This window comes from Gymnoscopelus braueri (genome assembly GCF_963280865.1).
Source record: "Gymnoscopelus braueri genome assembly, chromosome: 16".
Taxonomy (NCBI): domain Eukaryota; kingdom Metazoa; phylum Chordata; class Actinopteri; order Myctophiformes; family Myctophidae; genus Gymnoscopelus; species Gymnoscopelus braueri.
The window spans coordinates 48870395-48881562 of record NC_137616.1 but is presented as its reverse complement, the minus strand read 5'-3'; the positions used below and the strand labels follow the sequence as shown (position 1 = coordinate 48881562).

Sequence of the window (11168 nt, the reverse complement as noted above, 5' to 3'; positions counted from 1 at the left end):
AAAAATATCATTATCCTCAAAAAAATGACTTAAGCCATTAGTTTAGCAAGGTGACGATATGACAACCGCACCACAACTATATAACAAGCCAGTGGTGGAAAGTAACTGATTGATTGATTTATTGATGTACTTTTATTTAGTAAGACATGAGAACAACAGTACATGGAAGTACAGATTCACAATACAAGGTCTACTAAACTGGAAGACTCATTAAGCACTGAGCTTGTTTAAGATGAGATCCCCATGCACACACATCATGATGACATATAAGAGACAGACAGATATACACACTACTATACAGAATGTCATACAATCAGCTTACAGGTTACTGTTATGAAAAATAAACAATATGTACTGGAGAAAAAGGTTCAGTGAGGGGGTTGCTGGGGGGGTTAGGTTAAGACTTTGACAGCTAGGGCCAGTTTGGAATTGCCTGAAGGTGTTTCTTTAGGGCAGTTTTTAAAGTGAGTAGGGTTTTACACTTTTTTTTACAACTAAGCACATGTACTCAAGTACTGTATTTAAGTAACATTTTGAGGCACTTGTACTTTACTTGAGCATTTCCAATTTCCAATACTTTTACTTCTACTCCACTACATCTCGGATCCAAATATTGTACTTTTACGCCACTAGATTTATTTGAAAACTGTAGTTACTAATTACTTTGTAGATTTTGATTACTATTACAAAACATACATTAACCACTTCAGCCCTATATACATTTCGGCCATTTGAAAATAGCAGATCTACAAGCTCACAATGCGACGCATTGTGAGCTTGTAGATCTGCTATTTTCAAAAGATTTTTTATACATTTTATACATTTGAGAACTTGTGAAATGGAACATTCTGCATAATGAGTACTTTCTACTTTTGGTACTCTAAGTACATTTTGATACCAATACTTTTGTACTTGTAAGTACATTTTGAATTCCGGACATTCACTTGTAACAGAGTATTTCTACATTGCAGTATTGATACTTGTACTTACAGTAAGTAAAACATGTGAGTACTTTTTTTCCACCACCGATAACGAGACGTTCATTGATGGCAGCTGCCAAAGTAAAAAGGCCGTGCGTTGGACTGGAGATAAGAGGCTACTCGGCTAATAAAGTCAACATTTGGCTTCCTAAATGGTTTATTGAAGATAATATTGGAGCGTAGGTAATTTAGATGTGTTACATTAACGCCTGGAGATAAAAGACGGACGGACGTAGTCACAGCGCTAGTCACGCAGTCTGTGTCTGTCTCTGCTTTTATGATAGGGATATAAAACTATATGTTATCTATATATACCGCTAGAAATCACACTGCTTTTATCTGTCAACTCTCTCTCTCTCTCTCTCTCTTTCTCTCTCTCTCTCTCTCTCTCTCTCTCTCTCTCTTCTCTCTCTCTCTCTCTCTCTCTCTCTCTCTCTCTCTCTCTCTCTCTCTCTCTCTCTCTCTCTCTCTCTCTCTCTCTCTCTCTCTCTCTCTCTCTCTCTCTCTCTCTCTCTCTCTCTCTCTCACACACACACACACATCGTTTTCTCTCACCAGCGGTGGAAAGTAACTACGGTATATACATTTACTCAAGTACTGTACTTTTTTTTGTACAATTTTGAGGTCCTTTTACTTTACTGGAGTATTTCCAATTTTCAAATGGTCGCATTGTGAGCTTGTAGATCTGCTATTTTCAAAAGATATTCATACATTATATATTTGAAGACTTGTGAAATGGGACATTACGCATGAGTACTTTTACTCTTGTACTTTTAAGTATATGTTGATGCATGCCAATACTTTTGTACTTTTACTCAAGTACATTTTATTACCGCACTTTTACCGGTAACATAGTATTTCTACATTGCAATATTGATACTTTTACCTAAGTAAAAGGTTTGAGTACTTTTTCCACCACTGTCTCTCACACACGCATGCACAATAGTTTTCTGTGTGTGTGTGTGTGTGTGTGTGTGTGTGTGTGTGTGTGTGTGTGTGTGTGTGTGTGTGTGTGTGTGTGTGTGTGTGTGTGTGTGTGTGTGTGTGTGTGTGTGTGTGTGTGTGTGTGTGTGTGTGTACACTGCACAACTCCCTGGTGTGTCATTCCTGAACCAGGCAGACGTATTCATGTTATTGTAAAAGCACACGTACTGAGTGAGTAACACATATGTGTGTACAGTACGCGCCACGTCAGGGCATTGCGCTGCGTGTGTCTTTAATGTTGAGTTTGTTTGACATGAGATAAGCTCCGCTCCACACAGTCTGCAGTCTGGCCCTTTATCTGAGCTACACATTAACACATAACACTGCATGCATTAATGAATGAATGAATGGGGTCAGATCAGAACATCAGGGAGAAATAGAATGTTTTTATTGGCATTAAAATACAGCAATAAAAATAACGCCAAGGTAGATGAACACAAAAAAGCTGAAGCTTAGTGTGTGACTGAGCACACGTGTTTTGGAACTCTTCAATTATTTATTTGAGGCTATTTTTATGATAAAGTTTGCAAATGTGTTTTATAAATTGATAAAACACATTGATATTTTGTGTTATTTATGTTATAGTATCTGTGGATTTGTGTAAAGGGGACTACAAGTAGAAATAAGTCGATGACTTTTCTCTGTTTATTATTATTATCCTCGATTGTCATTTTATAACCTTGTTGGCTGAAAGCAATTAAATAAACCCAATCAAATCAAATTCCATTGTGGTCCACTACCATAAACACAGAAGAAAACAAAGACAGAACAACGTGAGCTAATACAAAACAGTTTTACATTTTAAAAAACAACAACTAAATTTAAGAACATGATGCTATCCTGGGGGTTAGCGATAAAGATAATTAAAAAAAACGCTCGCAATAATCATATAGACCAATTATTTGTTTACCAACATTGAGACTGGACACACAGGTGATTGTTTCATGCAATCAATTCCCAACATATTGTTTCGGGGTTTCACTGGTTTCACTGGTTTCACTGGTTTCACTGGTTTCAGTTCATTCAACAGAATGGGGTTCATTTGGTGCCGGCCTGCGTGCGCATACTGGTTCTTATCAGTGTGACGTTGTCTGTTAAGGGGTCTATTGCAGGGATTTTAGGGCCAAAATGCATGTGTGTGAGCTTGTATATCGGCTATTCTCGAAGCATACTGTAAGTCAGGCTTAATGTTGATGTTTGCTGTGCACACATGCGTGTGTGTGTGTGTGTGTGTGTGTGTGTGTGTGTGTGTGTGTGTGTGTGTGTGTGTGTGTGTGTGTGTGTGTGTGTGTGTGTGTGTGTGTGTGTGTGTGTGTGTGTGTGTGTGTGTGTGTGTGTGTGTGTGTGTGTGTGTGTGTGTGTGTTTTCTCAGGTATAATCCTTTCAAACAGAGGATCTTGTTGGGGTGACATGAACCCTAGTTGATGCCAGGACAATGTTTAGTTTAAAGTGGATTAGGATGCACTGATCACCACAGCTTACATGATACTCATTTAGCTCACCTGGCTTCAGTCAAACCGCGGCCTCACGGGAGTGACTGTAGAGGCAAGGTTTACCCTATAGCTGCTATCCTATGTAGTTTCAATGTACGGATTATTATTTTTGATATTATATTGTGTAGATCAGGGGTCTTCAACAGGGGCTCCGGGACCCCTAGGGGGTCCTCAGAGTTACTACAGGGGGGTCCGCCAAATCTCTGTGTGATATGATTTCTTTTTTTTAACTTAACCACTTGAACCCTAGCATCCCTTGTCTGAGGAAAACTTAAGCCAAAAATTGCAGATCTACAAGCTCACAACGCCTCGCAGTGAGCTTGTAGATCGGCTATTTTTTGGCAAAGAAGTATAGGTGTAGAGGGAAAAAAGAGCAGACCAAGTAAACAAAAAAAGTCGAAACGCAATTTTATACAAAATAGTGAAAACATGTAACATGCTGTTACATGTTCGCTGTAACGTGTGCGCTGAGCGCTGGTCCAACGTAAGCAAATGATTCTTTCTGTTATTATTAAAAAATAAGAATGTTTTAGTGATTACGCTAGAGGGCGCTCTTCGCCAACCTATGAATGACGCCTTGACTGCGAGAGAATGGTGGGAACGGTGGGTCCTCAAAAAGACACAAAATAAGGTAAAACCGCTGGCAATGGAGGATGAACTAATGAATTAATTAATACCTGGCAGTGAATGTGTTAACACATTCCCTGCCATTGACGGAGATCTCCGTCTTTTCAACAACAACAACAAATCCACAAGAGGGCGCTCTAACGCAACTTAGGAATGATCCTAGGACCCTGAAAGAAGGAATGAACAGACGTGACGTCATCCCAAAGAATGACACTCCTGTCTGCTCCTTCTTTATGAGTTTTAGAAAAACACTTGTTTCTCTTTTTTTTCTCTTTTGTTGATGAAAACGGCTGTTAGTGAATACCTGGCAGGGAATGTGTTGTTAATTGACGGAGATATCCGTCAGTGGCAGGGAATGTGTTAAATGGTTAGTTGGTTTTGAGTATTTCCGTCTACTCACTCTGCCTACCAGTGACATCATTGAGAGGGGGGGATTCCCAGCCCAGCTAATAGAAACTATACAGCTGTTCTCTTCCTGGAAAGTTAGCACGCTGAAAGGAAGCCATTGTTCTTGCATTCTTAATTATTATTTTTTTAATGACCAAATCTGCATACCGATGATGTCACTGGTAGGCAGGTTTCTGAACGGTCCACTGCCCTCCTCTGAGACAGAAACGGTGCTCATCTTATAACGAGCATTAGCGAGGATCATCAATTATGAAGATGGGTTGAATGGGTGTACTGCTCCTTTAAGCATGTAAGCATATTAAGGTATTGCAACATAATTGATTAAGCAGAGCATCAACCCATTAAGACCGGGAACGCATCTGTGTCATTTTAAGATTTAGCTGGTTTTAAAAAATGGCAGATCTACAAGCTCATAGCGCTTGTATATCGTGACAATTTGTGCTGATATTTGAATATATATCTTTTTTTAAGCGAGCATTTGTACAAATCCCTGGGTCCCTGAAACAACATATTTTGAGATGGGGGTCCGCAGCCAAATACATATAATTTTGGGGGTCCTTGACATGAAAAAGTTTGAGAACCACTGATATTATACAAACATAAGTTGTTTAAAAAAAACTGTTAGGATTTAGAATACATTTCTAGAATCCCCCCAGAAGCAAAGATTTGAGTTACAAATGTTTGCTTAAAAATCATATATATATATATATTCAAAGATTTGCACAAAATGTTCATGATTTTTTTCAAAAATAGCAGATCTACAAGCTCGTAGCGTGGCACTCGGTGTGTGTGGGTAGAATCAGTGCTGTTGGCACACGGCCACATAGCAGATTAGCAGATCAAGGTTTAGTGCCCAGCTAGTGCTGCGTTTCACCTGCAATAAGCCCTAATACCCCCCTAATGATAAGAGGAAGGAGTCTACACGCACACTGCCTTATAGCACTGTGTTCTGTCTCCATAACAGGGGCGTCAATTGGGTATGGCAAGGTTTGGCAGGTGCCATACCTTGGCTCCAGAAAAAAAAAAAAAAAAAAATCATGAATAGTAGCCTAATGCAGGTGTAAGACCATTGTGTTTGTATTGTGTTATAGGTATAATGCATAGTTTTCTATGCATTTTGGGGGGTTTGACCCCATAGGTAGGTGTCTTTTGGGCGAGATCAAAGCGTGGCGCAACTCTCTCTCTATATCGCTGCCCGTAGCACTCGCCCTAGCCTTGATGACCATTGCAGACTTATGCAAAGGTTAAAATGTAATTTAGATGTTATGTATAGACAGATGCCAGGTTCATTGTTTACCTGGTAGTATTTCCAGTTTTCAGTACTTTTACTTCTACTCCACTACATCTCAGAGGCAAATATTGTACTTTTACTCCACTACAATTATTTGAAAACTTTAGTTACTTTGTAGATTTGAATTATTATTACAAAGGGTGCATTAACCACTTTATCCCTATATACTTTGGCTATTAGAAAATAGCCGATCTACAAGATCTGCTATTTTGTATTTTGTGAAAACTTGTGAAATGGGACATTCTGCATAAGGAGTACTTTTAGTTAATTTAAATACATTTTTCATTCCAATACTTTTGTACTTTTACTCAAATAAATGTAAAATTCCAGACTTTTACTTGTAACAGAGTGATACGTTTACTTAAGTAAATCATTTTAGTACTTTTTCCACCACTGGTTGATGGTATATTGTTTAGACTGATGCTGGGTTCTTGGTTTACCTGTGATCCATATGTGACTGTTTTTGTCTGGGAGTCATCTCGCTGCATGGTGCCCATTCATCAGGAAAGCAGAACAACTTTCTTGTTGTTGTTGCAATTTATTTATTTTTATCCGAAATGAGTTAATAGCCCCGTTAGACTCTTCACAGACTAGATTATGTCTGACATAAATGTCAGAGCTTAAATCGACATGTAAATATGAAATAAATGCATAAACATGTAGCTAAGATATAAGGTTAGAGCTATAGCAACCGTTAATTCAACTGGTCTTTTCTCTACTTAAGAGTTTTAACTTGACTTCAGTTCTTTAAGCTGTAGTTTCGAAACTATTCACTCAATCTTAGTGACCAATATATCATTATTTTGCTATGATTCCCTGCTTTCATACGACATGAAAACATTTAAATGAAAAAATACTAGACGACTGTCTCCCAGTCAAATTTGGTCACCTATAGTTTACAGAGGCACTATACACTGTCTCTCTGCATTTGATGTACTGTAGGCCTATATTTTTCTTTACCTTGCTTACTGTAAGTCGCTAAACGACTAAATTGTCAAATTGACTTTAACCTCCTTTTCACAAAGTGCTTTAGTGCCATATAGCATGTAGTTTAAAATACCTCCACCATCCTCTTTACTAAGAATCCTTTGCTATGGCTACCTGCCAAGACTATAGAGGCTGCATCCTGGGGCCCTCATTGGCTGGGGGCGGGGGAGCCAATCAGAGGGCGGCTTTGTGTGGGCCAGGGGGGAGGGCCCATTCAAATGGTGTGGTTATGATATGCAGGACGGCCCGCCTGGCCAGTTGGGACACTCTGCTTGTCACACAGCCAGCTAGTAGGCAGTCAGTCAGTCAGTCAGTCAGGCAGGGGCGCTTCAGAGAGAGAGACACACACACACACACACACACACACACGCAGGACGACAGTGAGAGTGACAGAGGAACAATGAGAGCGATCGACACCGCAGCACTACAGGAGAGAGAGAGGTAGAGAGGCAGACCAAGGGAAGAGACACAATAAAAGGGGGAGTGAGGGAACAGTTAAGTGAAAGCTGCCAGACAGGAGGGTTTATAAGAGAGAGAGAGAGACCTCTACTAAAAGAAGGAGAGAGAGACACAGAGAGAGAGACCTCTACTAAAAGGAGAGAGAGAGACACAGAGAGAGAGAGAGAGAGACCTCTACTAAAAGGAGAGAGAGAGAGACAGAGAGAGAGAGAGAGAGACCTCTACTAAAAGAAGGAGAGGGAGAATAGAAAGAAACATCCTCCATAGACAGGAGTGTTGGTTGGGTCTCCTCTCCAGAGGGTGGCAGTGCCCGGCCTATAGACAGATAGCAGGTTGGTTGGGTCTCCTCTCCAGAGGGTGGCAGTGCCAGCCTATAGACAGATAGCAGGTTGGTTGGGTCTCCTCTCCAGAGGGTGGCAGTGCCCGGCCTATAGACAGATAGCAGGTTGGTTGGGTCTCCTCTCCAGAGGGTGGCAGTGCCCGGCCTATAGACAGATAGCAGGTTGGTTGGGTCTCCTCTCCAGAGGGTGGCAGTGCCCAGCCTATAGACAGATAGCAGGTTGGTTGGTGGTTCTGTGGGTCTTCTCTCCAGAGGGTGGCAGTGCCCGTCCCGGCCGCCCACATGGATCTAGTGGAGCTCTACCTGCCCGAGTGTTTCACCTACCACTCTGACACCGAGTAAGTACTCTATACTCTATTACTCTAGCGGTGGTGTGGTCTCAAGGGTCTCTCTCTGAGGTTCCTCTAGACTCCTGAGAGACCCTTTAAAAGTCTGTAACTCTGACAGAATACAAATGGAACCGAATGGACCCTGACGGGTCCATTCGGTTCCATTTGTACACTGTCAGAGTTCAGAGGCTGATCCTTGACACTTTAAAAGGTTTGAGAACCATGTGCTCTACTTGACTCTGTACTTGATTAGTGTTTTACCTACTGAACCAGTCTGACACAGAGACCATACTCTACTCTATACTCTAGTGTCTCTCTGTCAGATGAACTGTCTTCTCTGACACAGAGACTGTACTCTACTCTCTCTACTCTATACTCTAGTGTCTCTCTGCCAGATGAACTGTCTTCACTGACACAGAGATAGTACTCTACTCTCTCTCTACTCTAGTGTCTCTCTGCCAGATGAACTGTCTTCACTGACACAGAGATAGTACTCTACTCTCTCTACTCTACTCTAGTGTCTCTCTGTCAGATGAACTGTCTTCTCTGACACAGAGATAGTACAGTACTCTACTCTCTCTACTCTAGTGTCTCTCTCTGCCAGATGAACTGTCTTCTCTGACACAGAGACTGTACTCTACTCTCTCTACTCTATACTCTAGTGTCTCTCTGCCAGATGAACTGTCTTCACTGACACAGAGATAGTACTCTACTCTCTCTCTACTCTAGTGTCTCTCTGCCAGATGAACTGTCTTCACTGACACAGAGATAGTACTCTACTCTCTCTACTCTACTCTAGTGTCTCTCTGTCAGATGAACTGTCTTCTCTGACACAGAGATAGTACAGCACTCTACTCTCTCTACTCTACTCTAGTGTCTCTCTGCCAGATGAACTGTCTTCTCTGACACAGAGATAGTACAGTACTCTACTCTCTCTACTCTAGTGTCTCTCTGTCAGATGAACTAGTGTCTTCACTGTCAAACCAACAGCAGTCCTGCATGCGTTGTTTGTCCTCAATACCAGAGTCTGACCCATATATCTGTGTTTAGCCGATATATATACTGGCCGTTATTTGCCTTTTTCTTTTAATTGTTTGTTGGAATTTTGCAGCCCATGTGTCTCGATATTTACTGTAACCACTTTCAAACTACATGCAGTGCCCCTATGGTGAAACTTTTCAAACGTTTAAAAAAGAAAAGGAGAAAAGAAAATAATTTCCAACCTACAATCTCATGATTTAAAAAAGAATAGGGCTTAATTGGTTAAATAAAATATATTCACTTTATGTGTTTATATCCACTTGCTCTCAAATAGAAACTGTAATCAAATCAGTAGTCTGTAATCAAGTTTTTTTTTTTTTTTTTTAATTGTTCAGAAAACGTTTTGACAAAATATGAAAACATCTGTAACGGTTGGTCTGGGGCTCACTGACATTAGGACAGGCATGGGTCAGTCAGGCTGTATACTGAGAACCTGGTGCAGATGATGCAGACAGAGTGTGTGTGTGTGTGTGTTTGGGAGATGAGCATGCCATGACTGGATTTGCTACACTGGCAAATCCTTTAGTTTAACTCTGAATGTGCACAAATATAACCAAATGGACCCTTAATAAGGGTCCATTTGTACTGTACTTACTGTGCATGTTTGTAGAAATGTCTTATTTAATTCAGTTAAGATGATATGACAGAAGTTGTATGATGGTTTTAGTAATTACTGGAGAACTTTGGAGAGTGGAAATCTACCACTAAAGACATGAAACAATTAAGTATCACCGCAACCCTGACTGAAAAGAAAGGAATCCATTTATAATGCTTTCTTGAATATTTACAGTCTCGTTGTTGCGTTTCAATAATCACAGGCATTAATCATATGTTTTAATGAAGCGCGTTCACATTAGTTATTAATTACCAGCAACAGAGCCGCCTGAAATACTATTCAGTGGGGGAAAATGTACTACATTTCTTTTTTACTTTAAGTACAAGTATCAATACTGCAATGTAGAAATACTCTGCTACAAGTAAAAGTTCGGAATTCAAAATGTACTTGAGTAAAATACTTAAAGTACAAAAGTAAAAGTACTCATTATGCAGAATGTCCCATTTTACAAGTTTTCCAAAAAAAAAAAAGCAGATCTACAAGCTCACAATGTGTCGCACCGCGACGCATTGTGAGCTTGTAGATCGGCTATTTTCAAATGGCCGAAATGTACATAAGGCTGAAGTGGATAATGTATGTTTTGTAATAATAATCAAAATCTACAAAGTAACTAGTAACTAAAGTTGTCAAATAATTGCGGTGGAGTATAAGTACAATATTTCCCTCTGAGATGTTGTGGGGTATAAAGTAAAAGTACAGAAAATTGGAAATACTCCAGTAAAGTAAAAAATACATAAACAAATGTGCTTAAGTACAGTACTTGAGTACATGTACTTAGTTACTTTTGTCTTGGAGATAAACTGGGCCATAATGAGCGTTGTGGTGGTTCTCCAGTGTGTAGCCCAGGGGAAATGTTGTCACTACAACAAGTGTGTCTTTTGTTTGCATTGGTTTGAACTCATGTTTATGTACTGTTTTTTTTTTCTCTTTCTATCTTTTGTCTCTGGTGTTGTGTGGTCAATAAGCTATGTTTACATTACGATAATGCTGACAGGCTTAGTAAACAAACTCATCAAAGGTTTTTTACCCGTTTACTTGTTTTGACTCAAACCGTGTGCGATATTTTTATAGCCGGTACGTTATATCTGGTTACCAGTGGTGTAAAGTAACTAAGTACATTTACTACTGTACTGTACTACTTTTGACTTTACTGGAGTATTTCCAATTTTCAGTACTTTTACTTCTACTCCACTACATCTCAGAGACAAATATTGTGCTTTTACTCCATTACAATTATTTGAAAAGTTCAGTTACTAGTTACTTTGTAGATTATTATTATAAAACATACATTAACCACTTCTATTTACATTTCGGCCATTTGAAAATAGCAGATCTACAAGCTCACAATGCGTTGCATGGCGAAGCATTGTGAGCTTGTAGATCTGCTATTTTCAAATGATTTTATACATTTGAAAACTTGTGATACGGGACATTCTGCATAATGAGTACTTTCTACTTTTAGTACTTTAAGTACATTTTGATACCAATACTTTTAAGTACATTTTAATACCAATATAATTTTTTTACTTTTATTCAAGTAAATTTGGATTACCGGACATTTACTGGTAGCAGATTATTTCTACATTGCAGTATTGATACTTTTACTTAAGTAA

General features: G+C 39.5%; 1 pseudogene across 1 annotated transcript in view; it reads left to right on the top strand.

Moving 5' to 3' along the window:
- Window positions 1-7756: 7756 nt before the first annotated feature.
- The window catches only part of LOC308103704 (estrogen-related receptor gamma-like), a 40474-nt pseudogene continuing 37062 nt past the window's right edge, over window positions 7757-11168 (top strand). Inside the window, exon 1 of the transcript XR_013935005.1 lies at window positions 7757-7907. The product of XR_013935005.1 is annotated as an estrogen-related receptor gamma-like (transcript). The remainder of the gene's footprint in view (window positions 7908-11168) is intronic.